Below are 16,742 nucleotides of genomic sequence, written 5' to 3' on the forward strand. Positions count from 1 at the left end.
GCTTCCTCTTTGAAGCTTGCCTTTTGAGATAACACCCTGAGTTGGAGGAGCAGCTCACAACACTCTCTGTGGCAACTGCCTTTGTTTCTGAGCCTGGAAGTCGTTCACATGTCTCCCCAGGTGGGCAGAAAGCTGTCTGTGTGCCAGGGCCTTTGTGAGGCCGCTGGACTAGCTGGGGCACAAACAGGCAACTTTCTAAAAGTATCTTAACTTTAAAAGTGACATAAATGTCGACATGGCCATCCAGTCACATTTAATGGCATAATTCATTTGATACCTTACAGTACCCAGTTACGTAGTCCCATTCAGAAGTTAGCCAGGCTGGGACGCCAGCCGGTAACCCTGTGTTAGCCAATGGGGCTACTAACTCTCCTCAGCAAAACAACTTTTAGGTTTTTGCTGCTAAGACATATTAAACTATATGTCTAAGGAAAGAGCAACCAGGGCACTCCAAGAAAATGAGTCCAAAGTCGGGTGACTTAGTATGTAGTGTTTAATCCTCAGTGTTAAGTAGTTGAATCATACATCAAAGATGTTTAAGTCCACATCTAAAAAGCAAAGGTTGAATGGCAGGTTGCAATAACAGTCTGCCTCCAAATTTGAGAACCAAAACAGCCAACACGTGTTTCGTCCTCTCGGACTTTTTCAAGGCTGCAAACAGAAAACAAATAGGGACTATTTACAAATGCTGACACTACCCTTTGGTAGCTACATTTTTAAACTTTCAAAGTATGCTCACGTAAAAAGATCAGGTGATTTTAACCCAACGTGAGAAGAATGCAGAAAAAAGAGACAACCCTGTGGACTATTACTATGTATGCATTTAAAAGAAACGAGGAGAAAGTAGAAGGAAAAAAAGATAATCACCATATGTGCAAATAAGAAAAAGGATTGGACCCGTTATTTAAGGTACGTTACAGAGGTGACCGAAGAGTAATTTATTTAATAGAGCGGGTGGGAAACAAAAAGAGAAAGAAGACAAACATAAACGAAGAGAAACGGGTAGTGTATGTACATTTAGGACGATGTTAAAAAAATGCCCGTAACAGCCATGATTTACCTCTAGAAAAAACTATCCGGTAAGAATATTTGACGGTGTTCAATTTAAAATCCACATGATGAAGAGATCTCAAATAGGGAGAGGTAGACCTGGAAAATAAGGTATTTATTCTAAGAAAAAGCTACAGTAGCACTAATATAAGATTGAAGACATATATTATTAAACTATATGTCTTGCTTAATAATATATTACTCCTTGCCATATGGTTTGAAAGGCCTTCCATTGAGGAGACATATATATTATTAAGGGACTTGGGACTATGGGCCACATGTACAAAGATCCGGTTTTGCGACTCGCAAACTGCGAGTCTTAGCGACTCGCAAAACCGTATGTACAACAGTGTCAATGACACTGTCTGCGATTTGCAATGGGGTCGCAAATGACTTACCTCATGAATATTCATGAGGTAGGTCGTAATTTGCGACCCCATTGGGAATGGCCACCCTCACAGGTATGGTGGCCTGCTGGAGAAAGCAGACCACTATGTCTGTGACTGCTTTTAAATAAAGCAGTTTTTAAAAAAAATGGCAGACCTTTTTCCTTAAAGGAAAACGAGATGCATTTTAAAAACAAAAATGAAACGTTTTAATTTTTTCAGAGCAGGCAGTGGTCCGTGGGGCCACTGCATGGGACCCCTTCCCCTTTGCGAATGGGTTAGCCCAGAAACTGGTGCTAACTTCGATTGTTTTGTGACCGCATTCATGGTCACAAAACAATGCTACATCACGCTGTGACTCGCAATTAGGAAGGCAATACCCCTTCCTTATTGTGACTCGCAAACCTAGTATGGTCTGAACATAACAAAATGTTTTTTTCTTGTCGCAAACGGTCCGAACCTGTGAATCGGGCCGTTTGCAACAGGAAAAATGGTACGTACACGTGCCCCTTAGTCATTATTGACAATGGCAAAGTCTCACTTTCAGGGTGACACTGCCCTTCCAGTTTGCAATGGTAGGCAGGGAGACAAAGAGAAGATAGGTGTTGGCAGGATGGGCCACTCTGAGTTAGAGGGGGGAGGAACTGTCACCTACCACACTTGCACATCACAAAGGCTCTGCCTGAGCACTCTCACAAAGGGGATGTCCCTGGTCTTTTGTGACCCCAGGCAGGCTTGGGCCAGGACAGGGAGGAGATAGGTGTGAGACAGCTCTTCCCCTTGCTGGAAGAGCTGCATGCCTGACCGAAAGTGTCCAGAAGCCAGCCTGCCCAATGAAAAACAGAAGGAGCCAACCAACCCTGCATGAAGAGTGATGGTTGAGGAGGAATCAGGTGCAGTGTGACTGGTGTTTGTGGCTTACAGTCTCTTCAAGAGTGGTTCCTGGCAGGAACAGTGATGACATGACCTGAAGATTGCCAAAACCCATTCATGGCCTGTGATACAAGTTCAGTGTGGATTGTGCTAAACCCTAGAGGTCAGACCTAGCGTGGCCAGTGATAACCCATAGTGCCCAAAAGAAGTACCACCTGAACTAAGTTGCATTAGGCAGAAGAAGTAAGGCCAATTCACAACACTGTTGCCCTCAGGATGCCAAACAGTGCACCATCAGTTTGATATCATCCTGTGAATGATCAGTCCCAGTTGGAAATTAGGCCATAAGCATGTGCGGCTGCACCGATCTCTGGGCAATCGCCCCCTTTTTTAGTGTGTGATCAGTCTTCTGTATGGACTGCCACCTACAGTCATGGGAGAGAACATTTGTGTAGGCAGAAGCACACAGTCAATGAGGAGGCTCCAAGAGAGCTGCTGGTTCACTTGCTTTCCCTCCCAGAAGCAGGAAGCATTGCATGCATAAAGACGGCCCAGGGAAACTGCCTTCAAGGATCTATTCAATAAGGGTGGTAAAAAGTGAGCAACTGAACTACGTAAGAACTGAGCAATTGAATTGTGAGAGACTGGTCGTAACTTACAATAAAGGGATGTATATGAGTCTGAGCCATAATCAAGGAGAGATAGAGGATAAAGGCTCAGGACAACCTCATTGCCAATTACACAGAATTGTACCTTGCATATGTTGTGTGTGTGGTATAAATTGTACCTTGTACATGTTGTGTGTTTAGTATTCTGTACTAGTGTGAATTAAAATGCTTTTCTTTTATGAAAGAACGGGAATGGACAATCTGTTATTGTGCTGTAGTGTGGTTGCTGAGTTCTGAGCTCAGTTACTCCACTCTACCTCTTTGGTAAGGCTGTGACACTTCACTCTCACTACCACTGAGAGTCAAGTGCCGAATGGGTTCTACCTGGCCCATTTTGCAGAACCGTAGGAGGATGGACCCTGGGACATCAGAGGCAGATGACCTCAGTCCCCCCTGCCCCATGGGTGATCCATCGATTTAGAGGTCCCTCTTTAGACTTCAAGTTTACTCCAAAATGATATATACACTATAATGGGGCCATCTAAGGAGGTTGTGTCTTTTTTCGGTGTCGCTGTCACTATGCCACTGAAGTTTGAGGTTTATTATTGTAAGCCCATACACATTGGAATCTTGATGGAGACAGCTTCAAAATCTCCAGGATTGGGTTCTTGTCCTTGGTTCATGTGTTCCAGTTGCAAAAGCCTCTCAAGGTGAGGCCTGAGATAAAAAGGGATAATTTTTAATGCTTATGTCTATTTTTCTTATGCCACAGACACTACAAAGCGAAATTGTTTCTAGACACAGAGGCATAATAAAAGTTACAATCAAAGATTTCATAGATAAGATAACAAATTACATAAAGTTAAAGAAGAAAGAGATCGATTAGTTAGACAGTATGTATGTGGTAGGCAGCACGAGAGAATGTGTTAAACCACTTAGTGGATGGGTTTATGTCGAGTAGGAATTTGAAGACTTAACAAAGACTTTACGGAGGGTATAATTAAACATCAACATAATCCCAATTATAGCATATCGTTAAAGGATATTAAAACAACAAACATGTGTATGGGATAGGGATACAACATGGTATGAACTCTTGACTGCTATACCTGAAATCTTTCCTTGACAATAGTAAGTGAAACATGGTTCTACTAACACATTATCTTTCTAAATCCATCCATTGTGGTATAGTCTCAGACTTTAGGAAAAGCCAGTAAAGCATTTAGTGTAAAGCAAAGTCAAAATTACACTCTTTCAAATTAGGGAAATCAAATCATCTACTTTACAAGAAAGTATGCATTGTATTGCATGAAGTGAACACTGGCAGAGCTAAATGAGGACTCAGGACCTGATTATTTGGCTGTGGGCCATTCCGTCCCAAAAATGACAGATGTCACATCTGGTCTGCCTTATCGCAGGTGCATTATCCCTTAATGCACTTGTAATGAAACGGAAGATTTATCCGTCAGGCATTTAACGGCGTACCAATTCGTCAAATTCTAAATCAGGCCAACAGTCTCTGACACAGTTTTATGCTGACTGGTGAATTAAATAGCTGAAGAGCTGAAACAAGGCTATTTACCCCCTCCAACAGTAGTGACGGTTGGTTGACACGGCATATGTGGCTGTGGTTTGACATATAACAAAGTAAACTGCTGAGCTTAACAAAATAACATACAGAAGGCAATGTAAAGCAATTCAAACGTAGTACGATATATCACAGAAAAACAGTAAAAGCAGAATACAACACAGAAACCTCAGTCCAAGACAACAAAATTACATTGCGGTGCAACACAACACCACAGCAGCATAAAAATAACAGAACAATCAATTTCTCCCAAAAAATACCATACAAGAAATATGCAAAATGTTCTTGTCGCACATTACCACCTCCAGAATGCTTATTTCAGAAGACAGTGGTAAAAGGTGATCGGAGTAAGCACCTCATTAGGTTATCATCATGGACAGTGCAAAACATGTTTTGTGATCCAACCCTACTAGTTTACTTTTTAAGAACAGAGGTTTACGTGTGCCAGACCAGGTGCCCTATTTTCGCATCTATTTCTGCATTACGTAAATTGATTTTTTCCTGCTGCACAAACGTTTTGATGAATATATAAAATCCTTGGTAGTATGTTGCAGTTAGTGTGAATTAATTATTGTGAATTAGTGTTCAGTAAGAAGGGGTTGCTGGACCCCAGGTAATTATACTTTTGTTACCCCTTGGTTTGACTACAAAGAGTTTAGTTGTTCTCTGAAGCTTGGCTAATGTCCCCCGCCACGCCCTTTGATGCCAGCCTCCTAAAGGACTATGAAGCCCATCCAAGGGTGCGCTAGAGGCAAACCCATCTGTGCTCATCCACGACCATGTGCCAGGACCCCTGGCCATTTTTCCACCTAGGTTTACTCCAGGGAATTGCCACTGTGGCAATCTAGCTAAGAAGAATTTCTATGAAATTCAAAGATGTATCTATCTCCGCCCTACCCGTTACTTTTGCTCAAACTGAAACTTTGCTTTTAAATCTGATTTAGCTCCTTCAATGGGGGGCTGCACTCCACTTCTTCCCCTTCTCTGAACCCCTGAATCCAATTTTTCATCAGACTCACTCACCTGCACACTTTTTAACACACATTCTCTTATTGAAAAGAAATATGAATTCTCTCAGTTTGTTGATCATCAGGCCCCCAACATAATTTTTATATCTGAAACCTGTCAGAAATCTACATCGGACCCAGACTTAAGAATTGCTATTCATGTGGGCTATGATGGTTTTAGATTGGACTGGCTAGACAATTGTGGAAGTGGGATAGTAATTATTTATCGAGACCATTTAAAGGCCTTGTTCCCATGTATTCAACACTTAATTGATTTCACTGAATCTTTTATGGATTTGCTTAATTTTACCATCTTGGGTCACTTTAATTTTCACTTAGAGTTACCTGAGAATAGAGATACCGAAAACCTGGGTGACAGCCTGCTTAGCTTTGACCTCACTCAAATAGTAATTTTGCCTACTCACCAGGCCAATCACACACTCGATGGGGCTTTCGCCAGTAACCATGATGTGAGTTTTGAGAAAGTCTTGCCTTTAACTTGGACAGACCCTAAAACTTTAATCCTCAAGTCTAAAGTCTCAACAACCGGCTCTCCTAGTCTTAATATGCTCACCATGTTTAAATTCCGCCTTTGGCAGAAAATTGATAAAACTAAATAACTAGCACCTTTTTGAAGACCTGCCCTACACCTGAAGTAATATTGACTCAGCTACTGCAAAATTTGCTGATTGGATTGATTCCACAGTCACTCAGCTGGTCCCTGTCAAAATAGTTAGAGACCACAGAAGGAAACCCTTCTCCGTGGTATTCACAAGATCTGAAAAAAAATAGATGTAGATGCCAGGAACAAATATGGAGGAAAGATTACTGACCCAAGGAAAAAACTAACTATAAGTTACTTTTTGGTGACTACAAATTTATCGTGCTGCTGGCAGGCATTAACACCCGTGGCTGCACCTTGAGCAGATTCTTCTTCTCAAGAAGCAGCTAAATATACTTGATAAGATGTTTTTGAGTGGAAGTTCTAAACCAAAGGACTGTTCAAGTTGTTTATTAGTATGAGAAGCCTTTTTTCCTTTTGTTTCAACAGACATGAAGTGCCACAGAGACTCCAACTTCCTGTTCCTGGTGCTTTGTCCATCTCTTGGTCATTTTTCACATGGATTTCAAGGTGAAAAGATCACTCTCTTTGTCTGCTGCATATATAAGTAAGTTTAAAACCTATTGTATAAGGGTGTTGTTTGTTTGATAGGGCATGCACCAGTATTTCTTTGTACTTATAAGTGTTTTTTAAATGTAATTGTGGTGGGTGACCTGGAGTTTTAGTAGGTGCCAAGTTATTTGTTTGCATTTAATTTGTCTATGTTCTCTACATTTACAATATTAATTTATTTTACTTTGTGTCCTCGTCTGCCAACGGCCATCCATCCAGTAGGCCTAGTAGTAGTCATCAGTGCATGAAAGAACTGTTTCTGTGGCATATGTCTTTTGGATTAACAAAACATCCCTTAAGGCAGGAATGGCATTAGATGAAATTACAAAATGTGTTGTATTTAATTTTTTCTGCAATAAGTGTATATGTGGAGTAATATTTGATGCGATAGGAGGATGTGTGTTCATGTGAAATATTTATAGCACAATTAATTTTTGTGTTTGGCATTGCTGAATTAATGGTAGTGTTGACTTCAGAGTTACCGTGCCTCCTTTGTCTGGCCAGTGTGTGCCTGAGTGTGCTTGCGAATGGCCACCATTTGTCTTTGTTCTCAATGCCATGTGACCAGGGGCCATTTTGTGTACTCGGTGTCCATAGGCCTGAATATGTTCTTTGTTTTCCATGCCTCCTTGCTTGTTGGTTGACCATGTGGCTGGTGGTAATTTTGTGCAGCCAGCCAGCTTTGCCTTAGGCTTGCATGTGTTCTTTGTTTTCCATGCCTCCTTGGTTGCTGTTGTTTGACCATGTGGCCTGCGGCCATTTTGTATAGACTGCCAGTGTGTTTTGCCATAGGCTTGCATGTGTTCTTTGCTCTCCATCCCTCTTTGCTCACTTGTTGTTGGACCATGTGGCCACTGGCCATTTTGTGCAACCAGTCAGTGTGCTTTTGCCGTAGACCTCAAATGTGTTCTTAGTTTTGACTGGCTCCTTGCTTGTTGATTGACCACGTGGTAGGTGGCCAATTTGTGCAACCAGTCAGTGTGCTTTTGCCATGGGCCTATATGTGTTCTTCGTTTTGAATGCCACCTTGCATGTTGGTTGGCCTTATGGCTGTTTTCCATTTTGTGTAGCCAATCAGTGTGCTTTTGCCCTAGGCTTGCATGTGCTGTTTGTTTTCCATGCCTCCTTGCTTGCTGTTGTTGTTTGACTATGTGGCCAGTGGCCATTTTGAGCAACTACCCTTTATTTATTTCAGTTTTCAAAGCCATTTTCTAGGGAGATTTATAGGAAAGGGCTATGGCTTTTTTTGTTTTTGCTCATTTCTTTACTTTTCACTAATATCAATTCAATAATACGCTTGAGGATCATAGTAGTATTCCTATATTAAGAGTATGAGTATGATGAACAATGATTTATATTACATTCTTTTTTTGCATTTTTCACCTGCACCTCCTTGCCACCCAAATAATTGTTCATATTGCTATAATATGTCAGCAATTCATTTTCATTTTTTTCATTTTAATTAAAAAAAAATTTAATTTTAATTGTTTAATTGTTTAGTTTTTTAGTTTTTTTTTTAATTTATTTTTTATTTTGCCTTGATCCATTCACCCCCTGACTGCCATTGGGGCACAGCTGCACAACAACATTCTTTTTTGGGGGGTATTATTCCATTTAGCCCAGATTCCCTGCCTGCATTGTAGGTGCACTGCACACACACCAGTATCATTCATTTTTTAAGAATTATTCAGTTTCCTCCTGGACCCTCTTGCCTGCCATAGGTGCACACCAGCCTTTATTTTTTAAGGATTATTCCTTTTTCTCAGGCACCTCTCTGACTGCTACAGGTATCTTCCTTAGAATAGATGCACAGAAAGCAGAGTTACATCTGTATCTTGTTATCCTGATTGGAAATAAAATTTTATGTTATGGTCATGTAGTTTGACTTTGAAACAGTTTGATGTATTGTTGTTAATTTTTTAGGATATTAAGTTAAGTAACTAACCACAGTTAATTCTATTGTCTTTGTCTGTACTGATTCAACTGCAACAATGTCACATTTCACTAAATATTTTTTTTCTTTGTTTGCTTTTAGGTGCACAAGGGAAAATACATCACCCACAGTACTGCCAGAAAGGAGGCCTGTACAAAGACACACAATGACACTGCAGTGGGAGGTCTGAGATGTTTGCAGGGCTACTCATGTGGGTGGCACAATCAGTGCTGTAGGTCCACTAGTAGCGTTTGATTTAAAGACCACAGGCACACATAGGGCATTTTACTAGGGACTTATAAGTCCCTACACATACAAATCAGATATGCCAAACATGATAAACCAATCACAAATACAATTTAGACAGGGAACACTTGCACTTTAGCACTGGTCAGTAGTGGTAAAGTGCCCAGAGTCCCAAAACCAGCAAAAACGAAATGCAGCACACAGCCAAAAACAGGAAGTCAGATGCAAAAGGTTTGGGAATAACCCTGCAAAAAGGGCCATTTCCAACAACAAGGCTAGAAAAGCCAGTTAGTCAAGCCAATCAAAAACCTTTCGTAATGGAATGGTAGAGGCAGGAATCACTGTGAGTCATTTGAAGTGTGATTAAGGGGTAAAAAAAAGATCAATGAAGCACATATGGTTTTGGTTGGCAAATGCAATGGGACTGTCCGCACACTACTTTCACACCATGTTTCATTATCATCAAAACTGCTGGTATACTGAAAAATACATACAACACAACATGGGGGAGGGGTCACTATGACCATGGCAACCCTTTCGTTTTACTGTTTGAGCAAGAGCAAGAAAAAGAAAGCCTTCTGTACAAACAAGCATAGAACATGTTTAGGTCTGCAATCTTCACAGTAGAGTACCTAAAATCTATTCTCTTAGTCTTACAGTACTAATTCACAAGATATGAAAGGTAGTGAAAGGTAGGAGAGAGGGAAAGCTTGATAATAAAGCTGAAGAAAGCTACAGATTAGTACAGACAAGAGGAAGTCAGCTACAGAAAATATAGCAAACGGATAATGCAGGTATAACAAGAATTAACAAACATTTAATAGTATGAAGAGGATTTGAAAAAAAACTATTACAGGAGGACTTACTGGGGCCAGCAGAGCTGTCAGTCGCTGGTGGTGGCTGGGGTGGTGGCAGCCTCGGCCTGATCCTCCAGTGCTCTCTTCTTGTCCTTGGGTGCTGATGTAAGAAATAAAGAAGATAACAAAAATAGATTAGTGATACCGATAACCTCCCAGAAAATATTTTGAAAGGCAATGGCAGTAACATGTACTTTTCTAAATCAGATCACCTGTATTACTAGCACTGAGTTGACCTATTCCTAATTTCCTAAACCTAAATCCTATTCCAAATTTCCTGAACTACATTTGGAACTACTATTGCATTGCAAAGAATGATCTTTGCTTCTGAACCTCCTTTGATGGTCCAACTCAGTTTCCCTTTTCAATGCATAAAGGCATACTACACATCACAAAGAGATTGTTTGGGAATGTACAAGCTACATAAAAGAAAGACACCTAGAACGCTAACTCACTGATACTGCTACTACCACTATCTTAGTGATAGGACAGAGGACTATACATGACTTCTTAAAGAATCAGCCCAAGCAAGTGCGGAAGAGTGCAATTAGGTAGCACTGACCATCTGGCTTGCTCAAATAGGATCACATAATATTTGTAACTTTACGTAAGCTTAACTTACCTTTGAGTGTGAGCAGCATGCTATTTGAAAAATACAAATAGCATCGTAGGACACAACAAATATATAATTACTCACTGAGCCCTGCAACCTAGACACCCAGCAGGTTCAGTTCCCAGCTGAGGATGTCGGTCCAGCGGTGCGTCAACTGTTGCTGGGTGCGCCTCACTCTGTGTTCACCGCTACATCCTCCTCCCACAACAGTCGATGCACCCGCAGGCCATATCCACTCCCGGGCCTGCCCCTGCTGTCAGAATGGAGGGGAGGTGGCGCTGCACAAAAAAAAGGAGTGCAGCCACCTCAACCTCTCTAAAACATTTCATGCGGCTGCACCCTTTGGCGGTGCTGTTGACCGCAAGGTGTGCTGTTACCAGCTGTACTGGTGCCTCCTGGCCCATGCTCTGCCATGGCACTGGATGGGGAAAAAATATAGTAAAAAGGAAGGAAGAAGAAAGGAAGAAATAATGAAGCACAGGGAAAAAAACAAAAAAATTAGAGAAGTCACTGAAAAATAAAACAAAAAGACAAACATGTAAAATACGCAAACAAACACTAATATAATGAAGGTAAAATGGGGTGGATGAGTGGGGTATGGGGAGGATTCAAAAGATTTAGGGTGGATTAAGAAAATAGGACCAGCACCATGCATGGAACAGGTAAAACAAAATGGCCGTGTGCACGCTACTGTATGGTGCATTAGCCCCCACCCAGGCAGCATTTGATCCTGGAGGAGTCCTTATACTGATGCCATCCACCTCTCTCTCATATACGCACCACCCACATCCCTGCAGTGCCCATCCATCACAGCAAGGACATGCGAGCGCAGGATGCACAGCACTGTTACTCCACTCAGAGGACGCAATAAGATCTCATCAAAGTATGCCCCACAAATTCCTCACTTTTAACAAGATCCCTTCTGAAATCAGCTAACTAGAAAGGCACAGCTGCTCTGCTAACTTTACCACCCACTTCTGTCTGCCAGCACCTGATTTCTCCACTCAGAAAGTTCAACCTGCTCACATTTCTGACTGGTTTACATAGATCCATTTTTTTTAAAAGCCATTGTTTTATTTCACTTGTCCCCACAGCAGCCTGTCAAAACCTAGCTCAGCCAACTATCTTTATATTACAAACACTCCTTGGTTTCTCCAGCAAGACCTCAGACATGCAAATCTTTTGTCTCTTCAAGTATACTTCAGGTAGATGTATCCTGTCTTACATGCCACACCCAACATGTGTCCAGGGCCAGGGGTGAGAGCACGGAGAGCAGGAGGGGGCCAAACATAGAAGAGGGCGTCAATAACACACCCATACAAGAGTGACATAACAGGAATGTTAGACTTGGCATCCTTGGCGTGGTCTCCCCTAACTTTTTCCCTCTGTTTCCCAGGTTATTGATGTGTGCTGGACTCTGTTTTTGCTGTTTTTGATAATCTGGCCACTTTACCACTTTTCCACTGCTATCCAGTGCTAAGTGCAAGTGCTCCTATGTAAAATGGATGTGTAATTGGCTTTCCATAGTTGGCATATTTGATTTACTAGTAAGTCCCTAGTACAGTGCACTAGAGGTGCCCAGGGCCTGTAAATCAAATGCTATTAGTGGGCCTGCAGCACTGGTTGTGCCACTCATTAGTAGCCCTGTAAACGTGGCTCAGACCTGCCACTGCAGTGTCTGTGAGTGCAGCTTTAAACTGACAATTCGACTTGGCAAGTCTACCCACTTGCCAAGCCTAAAACCTTTCCTTTTTATACATGTAAAGCACACCTAAGGTAAGGACATGTACTTATGTGGTTTACATGTCCTGACAGTGAAATACTGCCAAATTCGTTTTTCACTGTTGCAAGGCCTATCTCTCTCATAGGTTAACATGGGGGCTGCCTTTAAATATTATTAAAGCGCATATTCCCTTTGGGAGCAGATAGACATGTGGAGTTTGGGGTCTCTCAACTCATAATTTAAAAATACATCTTTTAGTGAAGTTGGATTTTAGATTGTGTGTTTGAAAAGGGCACTTTTAGAAAGTAGGCATTTTCTTGCTTAAACCATACTGTGATTCTGCTTGTTTGTGGACAGTTTGACAATTGGGCTGTTTGCACCTCTCCTCTAGACAGTGACACAAAGGGAGCTGGGGTGTAGCCTGCATATCCTGATGGGCCATCTGGGCTGAAGGGAGGGGAGGAGAGGTCACTGCTGTGTGTTTAGGGCCTTGCCTCGGCAAGGCAGGATCTTACAAACAAGCAAGACTTTCCTTTGAAGTTTGCCTACTTCAAAGGCAGAACAGGATATAAGAAGAGCACCCAAAAACCCTGAAAATCAGATCACTTCTGGATTCAAAAGGAACCTCTGCCAAGGAGAAGGGATGAAGAGCTGAGGAGAAGAGCTGCTCCTGCCTGTGACTGTGCTTTGTTGGGCTATCCTGCAGTTGCTGCTTCTGCCTTGAAAAAGGGGGCAACGACTGGACTTTGCTGTGCATTCCTGCTTTAAGAAGAATCTCCAAGGGCTTAAACTGAACTTGCCTCCTGTTGTTGAAGTCTCAGGGTCATCAAAGACTTCCCCTGCCAGCACCTGGACTCTCTGCTGAGACTCCTGCCCTGCCAAGTGGTACCTTATCAAGTCCCTGGGCCATTGAGAGGTGAAGCTGGCAGCCAAGAACTAAAAATCCACGCACAGACTGCAGTGCAGGGAAATTTTCAACGCACCTTCTGTGTCACGGCTAATAAACAATGCGCCGCTGGCTTCGTGGCTGAAATCAACGCTCTACCTGCATTGCGTCTGGAAGATCGATGCAACACGGCTGGAGAAACAACATGCAATACACGCTTACGGAGGCTGATAATGACGCAAACCCCATGCAGCACGGTTTTGTGATGCCGTGAGACCGGATATTCAATGGAACATCGCTGGGTGAAAACCAACGCAAAGCCTGCCGGACCCGAGGTGCCTGTCTGGATCGACGTATCGCTCTCTTGTGGGAGAGAGGAAATGACGCATGCTGATCCGACTGGAGGAGGAAAGACGTACGTTCTCACTTGCGGATGAGAAATCAACGCATCGCTCACCTTTTCCGACTCACTCTCCCAGTGTGGCTTTATTTTGACGCTACCCAGGTACTTTTGTATGCCAACAACATTCTCACTGTTTTCTAAAGGATTTAAGACTCTTTTGCTTTTTATACTCATAACTGGACTGGGTTGTGGCAGTGGGTCTGGTGATAATAAGGACTCGGATACTTGGGTTGGGCGAAACAGTGAATTTATTGAAAGTTCTTTAAAGTTATTTGCTTTGTTCAAAATTATAGGGGTGGTGTGCTCCTCCTCATAGAATGTCTCTTCTCTCTCTTTTCCCAGGTCCCCTCATGACCGGCGAAGATTTTCTTCTCGGGCTCCCAGACGCACCAGAAAAGAGGAATGGAAATATAGGTAAGTCGGGGTTGTATAGAGGTATAAGTCGAATTAAGAGTAGAGGAGAGGGCAGAGAGAGAGAGACAGAGAGAGACAGAGAGAGAAAGAGAGAGAGAGAGAGAGAGAGAGAGAGAGAGAGAGAGAGAGAGAGAGAGAGAGAGAGAGAGGAGAAACTTCACAGGGACATGTGCAGAGTTTTGAAAATAATGGGTGCGAAAACAATCACCTCTTAGTGTTCTTCCAGAATTAGACTTCTATCCCAAGTGCTCCTAAAGTCTGGCTAAGTAGTGCTCTTTGGTTTTGTAAAGTTAGGGAAGTCTTATGTCTTCAGCCTTCTTTTCACCTTAGTACTGCCCTTCTCCTTCCTGCCCTCTCCAGATTTTTCCCTCCCCTTTCCCCGTACTATCCCTCCCCTCTTCTCTCCTGCCGTCACTCTCCCCTTTGTGATAGAAGTTGCCCTTTAGGAAGGACCGTACCATAGTTAGCCACGTCCCTCCTGGGACGTGGCGGAGTTCACGTGTTTCAGCTCTCTTCCCGGCACGAGGTTGGCCGTCTATCTCCAGGGGAACCTCGCTGTTCCCGTTCCTGTCCCTGTCTTCCGCTTCTTCGCTCTCCTCCTTGTCTTTGTCGGCGTTTTTTCCTTCCTCCGCGTGCCGCGCGCAGAGTCCGTTGTCCTTTTCTGTTCTTTCGGGAACCCGGATATTCGGGTTCCCTAGGTGGTTTCCGGCATCCCCGTTGCCCTGGTAACTGGGCGAGTCGTTGTCCCCGCCGCAGGAGCGGAACACCGTTCTTGACTCTGCGGCGTCAGGAGCCGCGTTATCTGATAACCGGCTACACACCCCATCCCAAGATCGGGAATGATACAGTGCCGAAGGATCTGGAAAGCGAGACAGATAGTCCGCAGGCCCCTGAAGAGTACCCGGAATATGACGGATCTGAAAAGAGAAGGGCTGAAGTTCCATAAACCACCAAAGTATTCGGGAGTTGGAATCCTTATTGGAGGCTAACCAAGTCAAAGGAGCATGGTCTGTAAACAGCACAAAAGGGCAGCCTAGTAAATAATACCTTAGATTGTCCACAGCCCACTTGATAGCCAAACACTCGCGTTCAATATTTGGATAATTACATTCTCTAGGAAGCAATTTCCTACTAATTTAAACAATGGGGTGGTCCTGCCCCTCATCGTCGGGTTGTGAGAGCACAGCCCCTAACCCCACGTCCGAAGCATCAGTATGGAGATGGAAAACCTTGGAAAAGTCGGGACATCGTAAGACTGGTTCTGTAGTGAGGCATGCTTTCAAGTGGTGAAAACTAGATAATTGTTTATCAGATAGGGAAGGTATTTTTGACGGGAAGTTTTTCTTGAGGAGATCAGTGAGGGGGGTGGCTAAGGTAGAATATTGAGGTATAAAGCGACGGTAATACCCAATTAACCCCAGGAAGGAGCGAAGCTCCCGTTTGGTAGTGGGTATAGGAACATGCTGAATGGCTTCGACCTTGCTTTTCTGTGGACGGAGCTGGCCTTTCCCTATGAAATACCCCAGGTATGCAATGTGGTCATATCCTAGATTGCATTTCTTTGGGTTGGCTGTGAGACCGGCCTTATGCAGTGTTCGGAATATTTCATGGAGGTGGGTAAGATGGTCATCCCAGGTGTTGCTGAATACCACAATATCATCTAAATATGCGGCAGCAAAATTTTGGAATGGTCTGAAAAGGTGGTCCATTAGTCTTTGGAATGTGGCTGGGGCCCCGTGGAGTCCGAAAGGAAGTACTGTAAAGTGGTAGAGCCCTGACTGCGTGGAGAAAGCTGTTTTTTCTTTATCAGCTGGGGCGAGGGGGATTTGCCAGTATCCCTTTGTTAAATCTAGGGTGGCCATATAATGGCCTTTGCCCAACTTTTCCAGTAAATATCATCGACTCTGGGTATGGGATATGTGTCAAATAGTGAAATTTCATTCAATCGGCGGAAGTCAATACAGAATCGTATTGAACCGTCAGGCTTTGGCACTACGAAAACGGGGAGCACCAAGGGCTCGTCGATGGTTCTATTACTTTCAATTTTAGCATAGTTTGTACTTCTTCTTCAATTAAGTGTCGACGGGCTTCGGGAATACGGTAGGGTCGTAACCTTATTACTTTTCCCTCAGGTGTTCTTATATGATTTTGGATTAGATTGGTTTTTCCCGGAATTCCCGAGAAGAACTGTTTATGATTTTTTAACAAGTTCTCCAGTTGGGCCTTCTGATACCCTGTGAGATCGGTATTGATATGGGGAGTCTCTAATTTATCCTCAGTGCCTGTAGGATATAACTCTATGTCTAGTGGTTCTGCAGGGGTTACTAGGAAACCTGTAGCTGCTTGGTTTGGTGCTGTTGTAGGTTCTTCCCATTTTTTTAACAGGTTGACGTGGTAAATCTGAGTTCTTTTGGGGTGTTGGGACAATTCTATCAGGTAAGTAACCGAGGATATGACTTTTAAGATAGTATACGGACCCTGCCACCTAGCTAAGAGTTTATTAACCGAGCAAGGCCTTAATATTAGAACCTTATCATTCGGTTGGAAATGCCGGAGTTTTGATCCTTGATCATAATACCTCTTTTGTTTACTTTGGGACTTTTCTAGATGTTTACGCACGTCTTCCCATACGGACTGTGGGTGAGTTTTAAGTTTATGTATGTACTCTAACAGAGGTTTTTCCCCCTCCCCCTCTTCTTCCCATACTTCCGCTGCCATGTCTAACAGACTACGGGGTTGTCGCCCGAAGACCAGCTCAACGGGGCTGTGTGCTGTTGAAGCCTGTTCATGTGTTCTTATGGCATATAGGACTAACGGGAGCTTTTGATCCCAATCACGTCCAGATTCAGAGACTGTTTTCCGTAGCAGTTTTTTTATAGTACGGTTATACCGCTCAACCAACCCATCCGTCTGGGGGTGATAAACCGAGGTCCTGATTTGCTTGATCCCAAGAATCTTACAGATATTATTCATCAGTGAAG

This window comes from Pleurodeles waltl, chromosome 4_2, assembly GCF_031143425.1.
Source record: "Pleurodeles waltl isolate 20211129_DDA chromosome 4_2, aPleWal1.hap1.20221129, whole genome shotgun sequence".
Taxonomy (NCBI): domain Eukaryota; kingdom Metazoa; phylum Chordata; class Amphibia; order Caudata; family Salamandridae; genus Pleurodeles; species Pleurodeles waltl.